The sequence below is a fragment of the Panicum virgatum genome, chromosome 7N (assembly GCF_016808335.1).
Source record: "Panicum virgatum strain AP13 chromosome 7N, P.virgatum_v5, whole genome shotgun sequence".
Classification (NCBI taxonomy): domain Eukaryota; kingdom Viridiplantae; phylum Streptophyta; class Magnoliopsida; order Poales; family Poaceae; genus Panicum; species Panicum virgatum.
This window is the reverse complement of record NC_053151.1, coordinates 5,693,193-5,710,298: the sequence shown is the minus strand read 5'-3', so window position 1 is coordinate 5,710,298 and position 17,106 is coordinate 5,693,193.

Genomic DNA, 17,106 nt, shown 5'->3' with positions numbered 1-17,106 from the left:
TTTAACGCTTAAAAACAACACACTAAAAAATGAAACATGATGCTTCTCCAAATTTTGCAACCTACCTAGGAGAAATGAATGCCACATATTAGTGGCATAATGCAAGTATCTGATGACTATTGAATTGGCCAAGTGTGTGGCAACCCCGCCTAATTAATCCAGCTCAAGTGCGCCAACCATCATCAAAACGACAATCAGGGTTAACACGCACTTAAAACGGAGTAATCCGGCAGTGCTGTCGGGTAAAATCCCGATTAAACCACTTGAAACAGGATCGACAAAGCAGTTCAGAGAATACAATATTCCGCAAATTTTACTGTACAGAGTATGAAACTGAATTATTATTACAAACCGAGTTTGAATTTATAAAAGTATAACAGAGTTCAAGAGTGACGGAAAACGAACGATAGTCTAGCGACGAAACAAGACGTCATGATGAAGCCCGTACATGACGTCATCCGTCCTCAAATGCACCACCTGAAAAACAAAGCCACAAGCAAGGCTGAGTATACTAATACTCAGCAAGGCTTACCGGACTAAGGGTATACTTAGCCCTTTATCTAGACATGCAAGGCTTTTGGCTTGAGGGGTTTGTTTGCCGAAAAGCAATAAAGAGTAGATCCTTAATTTCATATTTTAGCTTTCAGATTCTAGTTCAGTTAACCATTCTAGATGAGCATCTATCCAATAGCATACATGGTGGGAAACAATTATCTTTCATCATCCAACCAACCATATTCATCCTCATCACCATCTTTCACTTCTTACTCTATGTGGCAAAAGGGTTAAGCAGTCCCAAACCGTGAGAAGCGGACGATTCGAATCGAATTTGTTAACCTGGCCAGGTAGACCTAACACACACGCATGGGGATCGACGTCTCGCTTCGCCCACGCGACTTTTCCCTTCAATTCCCGCTGCACGGAACAGGCCCACCGCCCTCGACTACAAGAATCCACGCCACGGTACGACGCCGGGTCGTGAGCCTTCTTGCACCCGCATGTGGCCGCATGAGAACAACGTTCAAAGACGGTGGGGAGTATGTTCTGGCCTCGGTGCAATCCAGTACTTAAGCTTACCGATTACCATATTTCTCGGCATGTGGTTAGTACGTTCAAAAGCTTAACCACCACTACCACACACTGCGGCCTTATCCATTTTCACTAAACAGACGGGGTATCACAAGTACCACAACCCTGCCCGTGAGCCTTATAGTTACAGTATGTAGCAGACAATCAACTCCTATAGTTCTCGCGAGTGACAGGAAATCACTCGACTTCTACCGAACCATTAGCCTAGCTATCTAGCGACCTACACATACTAGTGTTCAAGCATAGGTACCTAGGATTATGCAGCTAAGGTTCCAAGCAACTCCTGTAAACTTAAATGCGCAAGTAGATAGAAACAGTAATAAGTTGCATAAATTTAAAATAGATAGGACATGCTCCGGGGCTTGCCTGGGATTAACACTAGTTCAGTGTTAGTTAGAGAACAACTGCCCGGCAAGCATCTTCCTTCGGTCATGCACATCGGGATCCATCCATCCATCTTCTAGATGTGTCCACCATTCACCGTCTTCTGGCTCGGCTTCAACGTCACATCCTTCACGTGGTTCATTTATCGTACCTAAATGAAATGCAGCAATGCATATGTAAGAATGCACAGTTTCGAGTTGTTTAGCGATTTAGGTGTTATTATTTTTCCTTCACGATAAAGTTGTAGTCTAACAAATAGCAAACAATCGTATCACATGGGCAATCGTTTATAGAGTAGTTAACTAACAATTCTAACTACCCAAGGCATCATGATCAACAGCACAAAAGAACTATACTAACTTCACCAAGCAAGTTGAAGTGGTTTCCTATAACAAGTAAATCATGGTTTATTAATAAATCAACAACTCAGCACACATACAGTAGTAAATTCAAAAAAAATTACATCAAACAGAAAGTAAACAGAGCTAGCTATCCTGAAAAATTCATCACAAAACTTATAGCCAATTATCCAGAACAATTCATGCAATCAGACAACTCCTAGAAAAAGATTGAATTATACAGGTTAGACCAGAGTATAAAAGAAGCTCAAACTTTAACAGTAGGTCTAAAAAGGGATGAACTAGCTACTGTGAATTTTTCATGATTTTATCTACACATAATTAATTCTGAGAAAATAAACAATACAGACATCATATTAACAAGATTCATTTTTAGCTCCTGTTCTATTTACGAATTAGGACTCAAACTTCATGGAAAAGCTAAACTATTTAAAAAGAACACTCAGAAATATTTTCATGATTTAAAAACAACATAACTTATTTCTCATAATTAAAGTCTACTAAACAAGGATTAAATAAAATAAATAGCTACACAAATCTATAATTAACGAAATTTGGATAGTCGTGTTAATTTAGTATTGGAAATACACAGAAAAAGTTTCATACATATATCTAAATCAGAACATCCAGAAATAAAAGAATATATTATTCTATTAGATCTAGACAAGACTAGGGTTTCATCTAGCTACAAGTGTTAACTGGTGCTCAAATTTTTACACAAAGCTAAGCATAGCATGAAGTAGCTACCAGCCAAAAATCACCCATATATGCTAAGTATAACTCCTATAATAATTATAGCCTATGTAATCTAATCTTTTTCCTAGATTAAAATATATACAGAAAATAAATATGTGCATGTAATGAAAGTTGTAGATATTGTTGCAAGGATTCCAAAACATTTGGATTTTCATTTTTCTGATTTTTCTACAAATTTCTAGGAATTTTCAAAGTTTGCTGTTTTGGAAAACAAAAGAAAAAGGAAAGGAAATCTTGCATCTAGGCCCCTGGACTTCTATTTCCTTCTCAACGTGGGTCCCTGGCCTGTTTGGGAAACAAAGGAGGGGCGGGCGGCCGGAATCCGGCGTGGGGGATCACCGGAGGCGTGGGAGAAGTGGGGGAAAGCTCCACGGCGTCGAGAGGAACTTAGGGGTGGGCTCGGTTGGGGTTAGGGATGGCCGGAGCGGCGGCTCCGCGAAGAGCAGCGGCCGGCGGCAGCGGTTTGCGGCGGCGGCGGCGGTCCGGTGGTCAGGGGCGACGGCGAGCGGGTCGGGGAGCACCGGTGGAGGCCAAGGAAACTAGCTACGGGGTCGTTTGGGCGCGAGGAAGGGTGGAGGAGGGGGTTCCGCGGCGGCCTAGGAGGCGGCGGCGCTAATGGCGGCGGCAGCGGCTCTTGTCGCCATGGGGGGGCTCGGCTGGGCGCTCAGAGCAGGGAGGAGAGGGGAGGGGAGGTAGGAGGCGTGCTTGCGACGCAAATGGGAGGGAGGAGAGCCGAGCAAGGGTGAGGCGCGGTTGTCGGTCTCGGCACGGCGTCGTCGTGGCGGCATCGGCGACAATCCTCGGCGTGCGTGCACAGAAACGGCGCCGCGTGGCGAGGCCGAGTAGCGTCGAGAAGGACCCGGGTGTGGCACGCTCTGCCGTCAGGCATCGCTGGACGCGTGGCCGGCGGCCTCCGCTCGACGGACAGAAACAGGAGAGGGCAAGAGAGAGGAAAGAGAGAGAGATTTAATTGATTCAAAATTTGATTTTTTTTCAAAGTTTTCAATTAACACTCGAAAAGTTTTGAATACGAAAGTTGTTCCAAATTTCAAACCCTAGCTCTTTTGTTTCAGGCTTACTTTCATTTGAGGCTCAAATCAAAAGTTAATTTGAAAACCCGACGAATGTACGCTATTACCCGATTCGAGTTAAATTCAAATTTTCTTCGACTTTTGTATGGAAACTTGAAAATATTTGAACATGAAAGTTGTTTCACTTTGAAAATGCTACAACTTTGGTTTTGGGCAAAATTTTGTTTGAGCTATGTTTTGGAAATTATTTTCAAAACATATTAGTTTGAAATTTAAAAGATTGTTTAAAACTTTAAAAACCATGATTCAAAAGACTTGTCATTTCATGTGTAAAATTTCATTTTCTCACTTTAACTTCAACTAGACTTTGGTTTGTCATGACGTTAGTGACATGCCAATTCAATTTCAGATGCAAACTTGCATCATTTTAAAAGTTATTTAAGCTTTCTCACCTGAGTTCAAATACACATAAACACACATACATAGAGACATTCATGCATACACGTGCATTCATTTCAAGGCTTCTTGGTTAATGATGCATGATGACAGGTTTAACATTGCTTGCTTAGCATTTTAAAATTCCGGGATGTCACAAAGTGGCAAGCACAATACTAGTCGAAAATAACAACCAACCACAAACCATGCAATGGCCTAGCACTAGAAAGCATGCGCTGAGCATTGGCAGCATTCAAACAAAAAAAAGAATGCAAGAAGAGGGGGGCAGATGTATTACCACACAACTTTTTTTCGGGCACTCGAGCCTGGGGCGATGTTTTGCAATTTACGCTCGAATGGGCAATCACCCATCCGGCGCGACCCCAACATGGAGAGTGGAAAGTATTGTTTGCAGGCAATGCATTTGATCTTTATACCTTGGAGGAGGTACTCAAGCTCAGTACAGTGACGGTAGGTGCTGATATCAGCACGGTAGCAGGCGCTACAAATGGGATGGTTACTCGAAAGCTGTAACAAGGGTAGGTAGGTTAGCATGAACAGACAAACCATCCAAATTAATTCAGTCAGAGCTCAGCTCACCGAGAAGAAAACGGGAGGCCGGAGAGGAACCTCGCATTCAGAACACTGAAGGAGACTTGCCTTCAGCATGCACTTCCACTGGGCAGGAGGAGTAGTGGAATATTTGGCAGAGGGGCACTCACGGCGGTGTTCCACAAACTCGCAGTAAGGAACGTATTTGTTGCAGTTGCATTTGAACTTCATCTGAGCGATGATGTGGTTCAGCAAATTGCAGGTGGAGTTATCAGCAGTCGGACAATGGTGGCAGCGGATACATTCATGACAATAGATTTGACGGCGGACGCACTGGCGGCACTGCCAGGAAGCACGAGAAAGGGGAAAATAATAAGGGAAGAAGTTGAGCTAGGAAAAAAAAAACAAAACATCTCACACACCGTGTACGCTCTGCCTTTGAAAGTGTCAGGCCGGAGGGGTCGGCCGCAATATGTGCAGTCCAGTAGCCCCTGGTTGATCCTGAGGTGAAACACACTCATCTCCTGCGATTGAATCTATCAAATTAAGCGGGGACCGGATGAAGACAACGGCAGCAGGGATGGAGCACGTGGAGTGGTTAGGAGAACGGGAGGAAACGAGGGCGGAGGTGGGGGCGCACTCACCGGAGATGAAGACTTCACCTTGGGCTGGGTCCGTGGCTCCGGTGGCGCCTCATCGGATTCGGATTCTTCCTCCTCCTCGCTGTCGTCGCTTTCTTGGCGCGCCAGCGCCAGGGGTTTGTTGACCGAGGGTTCGGCGCCGGAGGTGTCTTCCTCATAGGAGCAGGAACACGAGGAGGCCGCCATTGGGGCCAGCGGCGGCTTGGGGAAGGCGAAGACGAGGGCTAATCTACTAAGTAAAAAGTTACTTGGGAGAGTGCTTATGCAACTTTCATAAATCCAAGAAAATAGATATAGGATACTATATAGATAGCTTGAGGAAAGAACGCGATTAATAGATATCGGATTGTGTTATATGGATTGTGATATATTTGGAACTGGTTGGTTAGCAACCCAACTTTAGGAGATCCACACAGAGTTAGTGCATTATCTACTTGATTGGTGAGTATCTACGGCTTATTCTTTTATTCCTCCTCGTCTACTTTTCTGTTCTCCAAAATAGACATGTGAAAATATAATTGATTTCGGTTACATCGCACAGGCACTCAACTAGTGAATCATGACTTGTGAGTTACATATTTTTAATTATATTATGTGATGGTGCTTAGGAGACACATTTGATGTAGTATGTACCTCGTGGGCAGCTGGCTAAGGCTGGCCATCCCAGCCACGGTGTGTCATTTTGGCTGTTGTATGGATTGAAACCGTTTGTTCTCGCACTCTATGGTCCTTCTACCGCCGTCCTCACAAGTAGACTCACCGTGCATAGCGCAGTGGGATGCTTTGGATGGCCTGATCTTTGTGCTATGTTGGTGCATGAGATGTGATGGACCTGTGACAGTTAGGAGGCTCGCCGCTCTAGTGCGGCCGACTCTTGGCGCCAGTGTCCCTTCAGTCGTGGGTGCCTCGAGCTTGCGCTTATGACGAGTGCTTGCATGGTTCCACCTGTGCATTGGGAAGTTGCTTTCATTACATGTTGGCTACGTTGTGTACACCTCCCGGGTGTGACACATCAGCTCTAGAGCACCTGCGGCATCGCCTCGTGGTAAGACCAATACGGCTTCCACCACCAAGGGCACCTTGCTTCTGCTCTTGGTCTCGGATGGAGCTCCCGCTATAGGATGAGGCTGCCTCGGCGCATCATTCCTCTCAAAGACGGAACCTTCGGAACAAAGACAGCCGGGTCGATCGATGCCTGGTGCAAAGGTTGTGTTCGGTTTGTTGAGAAGGACGTGCTACCTGGTTGATCGTGCCAGTAGTCATATGCTTGTCTCAAAGATTAAGTTATGCATGTGCAAGTATGAACTATAACAGAGCATCCAGAATTAAAAAGTGAAGTTCTACACTAGATTTAGCAAGAGTAGGATTTCATCTAGTTATATTTGTCTTCTATATTCCAAAATTTTACATAGAGCTAGACATGGTCGAAAGTTTCTACCTACCAAAAATCATCTTTAGTTGATGAGTGAAACTCCTAGAACAATTTCAACCTATTTATTCTAATCTTTTTACTAGATTAAAATGTGGACAGAAACTAAAGATGTGCATGTAATAAAACTTGTAGATTTTGTTGCAGGGATTCCAAAACATTTAGATTTGCATTTTTATGATTTTTTTATGAATTTCTATGCATTTTCAAAGTTCACTGGCTTGAATTTTAAAGTTCATGTCACTTTTTCACTTAGACCCTTGAAATCATGTTTTATAATTACGATTGGGTCCTTTGACGGTGAACTTAGAATAGAGCATTTGATTTTGGCCGGATTCCAGCGAGGGGGCTCGCCGGTGGCGAGGGCCAGGTGGAGGAGGAGCATGGGGAGGTCGAGGCAAACCTTATGGTGGTCTTGGAGGGGCCGGAGAGGGTCGGAGGCGGCGGCGACGGCGGCTTTGTGCCGCGGCGCTGGGACGGGGTAGTCGGGTTGAGGAGCTTCAATGGGGGTCGAGAAAGGCCGTGGGATGCTTGGATTGGAGAATGTGGGGCGGAGGGTGGAGGTCCGCTGCGAGCTAGGGGTGGTGATGGCACTGCTCGCCAGCGACGGCAGTTCGGCGGTGCTAGGAGGGAGGGGTCGGGCCTGGGAGGTTCAGTGCGGGGTGGAAAAGGTCATGGGAGCCTCGGTTTGGGCAATGTGGGTGTGGAAGAGGGAGCTCCACGGTGAGCTCGAGCTCGGGCGGTAATGGCGGAGGCGGCGGGCGGTCTGGGCGGCGTGGAATCTCAGCTCGGTCGGGGGTGCTGGAGTGTGTGGCACGCGATCGTGGGGCTAGCCGGTGAGTGGGTTTGGGGTATCCAGGGGAGGGTCATTTGGCTAGGGAGGGCGACGGCACGGCGTCTAGGCGTGGCGACGCCGTCGGCGGCGTGTCGTGCGGCCAACTGGCCGGGGCGCGTGTCACACGAAGGAGGTGCCAGAAGGGGGCGGTTTTGGGGCAAACCAGGGGCGCGCAAGGTAGTTTGGCCGGGGACACGGCGCGTGGCCGGCCAGGTGGCGGCGCTGGCGTACGGCCTCGGCCATAGGCAAGGAGTAGGAAGCAGAGAGAGAGGAGGAAGAAGATGGTCACAAGGGCATTTTCATAAATAGGGAAAAGTGCAGGGACTCCGATGTAAATTGAATTTTTCTCCCTGTTCCCGAGGTCAAAAGAAAAACTTTTGAATACCAATTTTGTTCAGTTTTTCGAGATCTACAAGTCTTGTTTCAGGTACTTTTTTTTATTTTAGTTACGGCTTGAAAGTTATTTAATTATTTCAAAAACTGCCAATTAAAGGGCTTGTCATTTCATATGAATTTTGTCACTTTTACTCCTCGAGTTCAACTAGACATTGGTTACTCTTATCATGGTGAATATGCCTATAAAATTTCATAAACATATTTGATTCGGTTTGAAAGTTATAAATTTTGAAACTGCAAAGGTATAAATACATATACATTTTTCTTGAAAAACCAAAATGTGCTGCTTTATTTAAATTTTTGTTGATCCTTTGTGCATAACATTTATTGTTAATCTTGATTTAGTAAATTTAAATACCAGGGGTATCACAGCCTACCCCCCTTAAAAAGAATCTCGTCCCGAGGTTAGATACTGAATGAAGGCGGATATGAAGATACTTGAGGTAGATTTTTGAAAACCAGGATAATGTCGATGGAGGTATTGCTCGGTCTCCCAGGTGGCTTCTTCTTCAGTGTGATGATTCCACTGAACCTTATACATTTTCACCACCTTTCGATCAGTATCTCTTTCTTTCTGATCAAGGATTTTAGTAGGATATTCATCATATGAGAGGTCAGGTTCTACGACAATTTCTTGTTGATCAATAACCTCTGCGGGAACTTTGACACATTTCTTGAGTTGAGATACATGAAACACATCTTGGATGGAAGTGAGTTGCGAGGGAAGTCACAAGCGATAAGCCACTGATCCACGTGCTTTGAGGATCTCATAAGTTCCGATGTAGCGAGGAGCTAATTTGCCTCAGATTCCAAAACGTTGGACACCTTTAGTTGGTGAAACCCGTAGGTATACATGATCACCAACACTAAATCGCAAAGGCTTCCTTCTCTTATCAAAGTAACTCTTCTGTCTAGATTGAGCTGCCCTTAAATTTTCTCATATCACTTTGACTTGTTCCTCAGCCTCGATCACTAGATCTGGTCCAAATATCTTACGCTCGCCTGTTTGTGACTAACTCAAAGGAGTTCGACATCTTCTACCGTATAAGGCCTCAAAAGGTGCCATCTTCAGGCTAGCTTGATAGCTGTTATTGCAGGAGAATTCTGCCAGTGGCAGACATTTATCCCAGTTTTTGTCATAATGTATGACACATACTCTAAGCATATCTTCAAGAATTTGGTTCACTCTTTCGGTTTGTCCATCTATTTGAGGATGATAAGCGGAGCTTCGGATTAATTTGGTTCCAAGAGCTACCTGGAGTTGTTCCCAAAAACGTGCTACAAACTGAGTACCACAATCGGAAATTATCGTCTTGGGTATTCCGTGTAAGCATACGACCCGGTTGAGATAAATTTCAGCATATCTCTTGGCATTATAGGTAGTATGTACCGGAATAAAATGGGCTGTTTTAGTGAGCCTATCAATGATGACCCAAATTGAATCATGATGTTGCGAGGCATGGGGTAAACCCATAATGAAATCCATGCTGATGTCCTCCCATTTCCAGGATGGAATAGGCAGAGGTTGAAGGGTTCCAGCAACTTTTAAATGACTAGCCTTAACCCTTTGACAAGTGTCACACTCTGCAACATATTTAGCAATTTCCCTTTTCATTCGGGTCCACCAAAAATTTTGCCAAAGATCTTGATACATTTTTGTGCTGCCAGGATAGATAGAGAATTTGGATAGGTGAGCTTCGTCAAGAATTTGTTTTCTAAGTTCATGGTCTTTCGGAACTACGATGCGATCCTCAAACCATATAACTCCCTGATGATCTTGACGGAAGCACTTATATTTGGATTCTCCCTGGGAAAGTTTCTGTTTAATGATTTTAACCCCTTCATCTTTTAACTGGGCCAAAATGATCTGATCATGAAGAGTGGGTTCAACTCTTATGTGACTCAAGGTGCCTTGCGGAATTATTTCCAAATTTAGCTTCCTCATTTTCGAGCACAAGGTCTCGTTGTAGGAGTCCGCAAGAAGACAGTTACAATGCACTTTGCGGCTGAGCGCATCTGCAACTACATTGGCTTTATCTGGGTGGTAATGTACCTCTAGATCATAAACTTTGATTAATTCTAACCACCGTCTTTGCCTCATGTTCAAGTCAGCTTGAGTGAAAATATACTTGAGACTCTTGTGGTCAGTATAGATGTTGCAATGAGTACCTATGAGATAGTGTCTCTATATCTTGAGTGCATGAATGACTGCTGCTAGCTCAAGATCATGAGTTGGATAATTAACTTCATGAGATCTGAGAGCTCGGGAAGCATATGCAATGACCCAATTTTCTTGCATAAGAGTGCAGCCAAAACTAGTACCTGATGCATCACAATAAACATCGTACGGCTTACTGTTGTCGGGTTGAGCCAAAACTGGTGCTGTGGTTAAATGTGCTCTTAGGGTATGGAAAGCTTTTTCACATTTCTCATCCCACCTGAACTTTACTTCCTTCTTTAATAGTTCAGTCATCGGCTTAGCTATTCTGGAGAAATCTGGAATAAAGCGGCGATAATATCCGGCTAAGCCAAGGAAACTGCGGATTTGATGAACGGATGTAGGAGGTTTCCAGTCCATCATCTCTTGAACTTTGCTAGGATCCACTGATATGCCATCACTAGAGATAGTGTGACCCAGAAATTTCACACTGTTCAGCCAGAACTCGCATTTCGAGTATTTAGCATATAATTGATGGTCCCGGAGATGTAGAAGAACTATACGCAAATGCTGTGCGTGTTCATCTTTAGTTTTGGAGTAGATCAAGATATCATTGATGAAAACCACGATGAATTTATCAAGTTCCGGCATGAAAACCGAGTTCATGAGATACATGAAATAGGCAGGAGCATTTGTGAGACCGAAAGACATGACTAGATATTCATATAGCCCATACCTTGTTGAGAAAGCGGTCTTCGGAATATCACAAGGTCGGATCTTGATTTGATGATAACCAGAACGAAGATTAATCTTTGAAAAGACCTTAGTTCCAGTCAATTGATCAAAGAGTACATCGATGCAGGGTAGTGGGTATTTATTCTTGATAGTCACCGCATTGAGAGGTCGATAGTCGACACACAAACTCAAGCTGTCATCCTTCTTCTTCACGAATAGGGCCGGGCAACCCCATGGTGAAGCGCTTGGGTGAATATAACCCTTGTCTAAAAGTTCTTGCAACTGGATTTTCAATTCAGCCAACTCCTTGGGTGGCATTCGATACGGCCTTTTGGAGATAGGGGCGGTACCGGGCTGAAGTTTAATAACGAATTCGACATCCCGATCTGGCGGCATTCCAGGCAAGTCATCCGGAAAAACATCCGCATACTCGCATACCGCAGGAATATCTTCTATGTTGAGGTCTTTCATGGCGAATGCACAAGAGTTTATGCACTCTCGGAGTGGCAAGTAGAGAGTATTGGTTCCATATTTTGGCGAATTTATTCCCACAGCTCTTGAGGAAACATCCAGTATGATCTGATGTTGAGTCATCCAATCCATTCCCAGAATAATATCCATGCCTTCAAGTGGTAAAATAATAAGGTCGATTTTGATGATTATGCTACCCAACCTGATTGGTACAAGCCGTATGATTTGGTTGAAAGCAATTTTACCACCCGGTGTTGATATCATATATGATCCTTTAGTGTGACTGATATCCGATCCCAGCCTTGCACCAAATTTTGCACCAATAAAACTATGGGATGCACCGGAATCAAATAATATAACTACAGGTTTGTTGTGGATCGAAAATGTTCCCGTCATAATGGATGCACCCTCGGGAAGATCGGCAAGTGAAGTGGAATTAACCTTTCCCTGCCTCACTTGAACAGTTTGCTTTTTGCCCTTGTTTCTTTTGTTTTGCCCAGAGCCTTGGCTCTGACCAGGACACCTGGCCTGAGGGCACTCATGAGTAAAGTGGTTCGGATCCCCACAATTAGAGCAAATGTTGGTGCTGCTCGGACGAATGGGGGATGAAACACTCGGCCTTGGGCCATTTTGCTGAGGAGTAGGGGGTATAGTACGATCCTGCTGCAGTGGAGGCCTGAAAACCCATCGCCCTTATTGAGGGGCCTTCTGAGGAACTGAAGGTGTAGCAGTTTGTACTAAGTGATACCTCTATGGCGAAGCACTAGAGGGTCTAGTGGGCACTTTCCTCTTTTTCTCAGCACGATGAGCCATGATACAATCTTCTTGAGTAATAGCCAAGTTCACCAGCTCACAATAAGTGTCTACCTTGATGGGGTTCAGACGTTTTTTGAGCTTGGTATTTAGGCCTCGACGAAATCAATCACGCTTCTTCATGTCAGTGTCTGCCTGATAATCCGCATACTGACATAAGTTATTGAATTTCTGGGCATATTGGAGAACAGTGTCAGTCCCCTGAGTAAGATCCAGAAACTCATTAATTTTTCTTTCCATAAGCCCTTCCAGAATATGATGAGCTCGGAAGGCATTCTTGAACTCGTCCCAGGTGACAATATGATCAGCCGGAAACATGGCATTGTACTGATCCCACCAAAGGCGAGCAGTACCGCGGAGTTGTTGCGCGGCAAAGCGGGCCTTGTTTACATCAGAACATGGCACCACCAATAGAGAAAAATTGGATTCGATTGTGCGAATCCAAGCGTCCGCATCCAAGGACTCCTCCGTCACGTTGAACAGAGGGGACTGAGTTCCCAAGAAATCCAAGTAACTCGCAGTTTGAGGTTGGGGAACATTGTACCCATCTTGTTGCTGCTGGAACTGTTGCCCTTGAACAATTTGATGAAACAACTCAGTTTGGGTGGCAATTATTTCCGCCAGATTGAGTGGTGGCGGCTGCTGTGATCCACTATTGCTTGGTTGCCCAAAGTCATCAGGGGTACCACGAGTTGCTCCAACCATCTAAAATGTGGAATTTAGCATCAGCAATATGATCCATAACACTTTTGATGCTGATAGGGTAAGTACAAGGCAGTTATATTCCAACAACTCAATAAAACAGTATACACAGAAAACAGTTAATACGGAAAAACATATAACTGGAGCTCTGCATATTCAATTGCCTTGAAATTTTGATAGGAGTTAGATAATTTCATGGGTTACGACTTTGGTAGTTAACACAGAGGCCAAATTGATGATTAAGATGGTCGAAGAATTTCATTTCTGAGTCTCGGGTTCGGCTGATAAACAGATTTTGGATACAGGAAGAAAAATGTGTATCTACTGGAATTGTGGTCCAAAAATTCCCAGAATTTTCAAGGATGTTCCTTAGATAATTTTGCACAATTTTCCTAGTCAAGCCCATGTCTAAATCAGATCCTAAGATGATCATAACCTTATGTTTTTGGAGGTTGGTCGAAACAGAAAACAGAGTGTCTAGAGAGCTATTGTGTCGAGCACCATGAAAAAATCTACTTGGCCAAGAATTCTTAAATTTTAACAGAAGCTTCTTGGTTAAGTTGGCTACAACTTTCATGTTTAACTTTTCCTCAGAAAGTACTTCTAAGTTTGTCAAAAAATTTAATTGGCCAGACTGCTACGACTAGGCAGAAACGCCAGTAGTTAAAAACTCCTTAGGTTCTTTACCGTGGATTGTTCTCAAAATTTCCAAATTTTTACAGCATATAGTGAATTTGTTTTGTCATATTTCTTCCAATAAATTTGACTTAAGATGGGGTCATTTATCAGCCCTAAAAATTCGAGTTATACAGTTTTCAGCAGAACATCTAGAGAAGCCTTATGATCTTTTCAAATTTAGTCCTTTTTGGCTTTTCGTTTATGATTCAAATTTGTATTGAATGCATGCACGTCCTATTCGTCCTCACGAAAGAAAAGAACTACCAAATAGCTTTGATCTTACGTGGTTAGTTCCGGTGGCATACATAATACATCTCTACTTATATATAACTAGCCGATTAACTAGTCGTACATAATACATCTCTACTTATATATAACTAGCCGATTAACTAGTCGTTCTAGGTTTTTCGATTCGTGGTTAGTGTACCTGCAGAAAATTGATAGTTTATATCTCAATGAACCTTTCGTGCCAGCACTCACGAAAGCATTCCCATTCATTACCGATCACTATAGAACCGGCATCCATACAATTACCGCTGTATGGACAACGTTAAGCATACACCATCGAGATAGCATATTGACTGTGTTTCGTCGTAGACGGGGAATTGAATTGCAATTTCAAACCATTACTCCCCATATAATCAACCGATGGTTGGTATATGGGTAGCAGCTCAAGTAGGCCACTGCTTGAGCTCAGCGTTCGGCTCGCATCACCGACGAGAAGGTCAGACTCCCTTAGCTGACTGAGCAAACATACCTCCGCTGTGACATGTCGATACCGAATTTAAATGTGGAATTTAAATACTGAAAAGTAATGTGCTCGAATTTAAATACCCTTACATCCCCTAGGGCTTTACGTCCTAGACTTTTTCCATAATTATCCAATGTATTTTCAAAAACTTAATCATTTTGAAGTCAAGTTTTAAGGGTTTCCTGTTAGAAAACCTTGGTGCACTCACTAGTATGCTTTGCTTAGCTCTGGTACCAGCTCTGGCGGAACCGTCCAAAGTAACACGGCTCAAATGCGCTAATCATCGTTGTAAGGCAACTCTGATCCAACTCACATGAACCTCAACAGTTCCTCGAGTAAACTCTCGATTAAAGCCACTATAACCAGGATCTCGCAAGCAATTACTCACATGAAGGTGAGCTCTAGAGAATACATCAACACACATTTCATACATTCAGAGTAGCAGCGGAATTTATATTATTACAAAACCGTTGTGAAAGTGAGACAGGTTGACAAAAGTTCTTCATTATTATAGTTCATCTAAGATCATTGTTCAGCGGAAGCAAAATACGACATCTATCAGTAACAAGACATCTCGATAAAGCCCATACGAGACATCATTCTTGAGGATCGGAGTCAGCACCAGCTGAAGGTCCATCCCACACCACATACCAACCCGGAGGCAAATTACAAGGCCAAGTTACACCGGCAATCATCTCTGCAAAAGCCTCACCTGAAAATAATGCCACAAGCAAGGCTGAGTATACTAACACTCAGCAAGGCTTACCCGTCTACGGATATACCTTAGTCCATTTAACTAGACATGCAAGGCTGTAAAAGACATGCAAGGCTATAAAGCTCTGGGTTTTCTTTTGCTGAAAAAGCGATAAGAGTAAGTCCTTATTTTCATCTTTTATTTTCTAGATTCTATGTTGATTAAACCAGTCTAGGTAAGCACCTATTGCTAAACAAGCATGTGGATTATAATCATCAATCGTCTGTCCATCTTATCATTATCATCTTCTAGTTGTTACTCGATGTAGCAGAAGTGTTAAGCAGTCTCATTGACCGTGAGCGGCGGCCGATTCGAATCGAGTTCTTAACCTTGCAAGGCAAACCTAATGCACACGTATGGGGAGCGAAGTCACCCACGCAACTCTTCCCCTTTCTTCTCGTGTCATGTGACAGGCCCACCACCCTCGACTACAGAGTACAAAGACTCTGCACCCACGCATTAGCTAGATGGAACCGAAGTAAAGACGGTGGGAAGGTATGTCCCAGCCACGGTCCATCAGGTACTTAGGCTTACTGATTACCATATTTCTCGGCATGTGACGGTCCATCAGGTACTTAGGCTTACTGATTACCATATTTCTCGGCATGTGGTTAGTACGTTCAAACGCTTAACAACCACTACCACACATTTCGGCCTTAGTTCCTTTTCACTAAACAGACGGGGTCTCCACCATAAGTACCAACCATTGACCCCGCCCATAAACCTTATGATTGTAGTGTGTGATAAAGTAGTCAGAACCTATTATCTCGCGAGTAGCAGAAAACTACTCGACTTCTACCAGTCCTAATTAGCGGAGCATCTAGTCGAGCTTAACTAGTGGTAAGCATAAGATGGGTACCTAGGATCATGCAACTATGGTTACAACCACTCCTGAAAACTTAAATGCACAATAAATAAATTACAACGTAGATTGCTTATATTTGAAAATAATAGGCACTGTAATGCACCGGGGCTTGCCTTCTTGGGCACTATCAGCCTTGGGCACTTCCAAACTTCGGTTCGGGTCTTGGATTAGTTCACTTGAATTTAGTTGCATGTCCACGGGCTCGTTCTCTCTTGTCGGCACCAACTCGTACGTTCTGTCCGAAAGATGGGTGGCTTCTATATGCATGCAAGAGATGGTTTGTTGCTTCATGATTCAATTTTATAAAACTTTCCTTCACTATAAAGTTGTAATTCAAACTTGAAATTTGAGTGATGAACTTCTTTAACTTAGGTTTATTGGGAAATCATTTATAGAGTAGTTCTTAGTTAACTTATTTCCATAAAGGGAACTTGGTTAGGTTTTCTTTTAAAGTTATTATTCATAAAGGAATTTGACCTTTTTATTCCATGAGTTATGTTCATGTTCTAGTGCTGCGAATTTTGCACAAAGTAGCAAACTAAGGTATGAACTTATAGCAAAATTTTCAGCCAAAAATAGTAGAGCATTTAATCATGAAAAATAAATAACGCAGCACACTTTAATATCAAGATGGATTTATACAGGACAAACTGCAAATATTTTGAAGCTCAAAATTTTACAGAGGGTTCTGCACTTGATTATTAATGTACCATAAATGTCTTAAATTTTTCCTACTTATAAATCAGTAGTAATAATTTCAACAATCATAAACTTAATATAACAAGATTAAATTTTACCGAAAGTTCTATAGTGTTTCTGTGTCTCAAAATTTTACTATAATCTTTTCTCACTATTATAGTGTTTCAGTAAAAATATAATCATTTTTATACAGCAGAATATTTAGTTTTGTATTTACTTCATTTTAAGCATGCATAAACATTTGAGCTAGATTCTTTCGAGTAATAAATTCCAAACTTTTTGTGTGGCTTTACTATACCAATATTACAAGTCTGCACAAGTTTCATAGATAAATACACAGTATAGCTATCAGAGGAAAAATAACAAGCAAAACATGGTGATATAATGAGTAAATGTTATCTCTGGTTCTACTTCATATCTGGTCCTCAAACTTTGCATGAAAGGTTATATACTCAAGGGAAGGTACTGGCATAAATTTCAGATTTTTCCAGATGCTATAACTATTTATCACATTATAAAGTCATTTAATGGGGATTAAATCAAGTATATAGCTAGACAGTTCTAAAGATACCC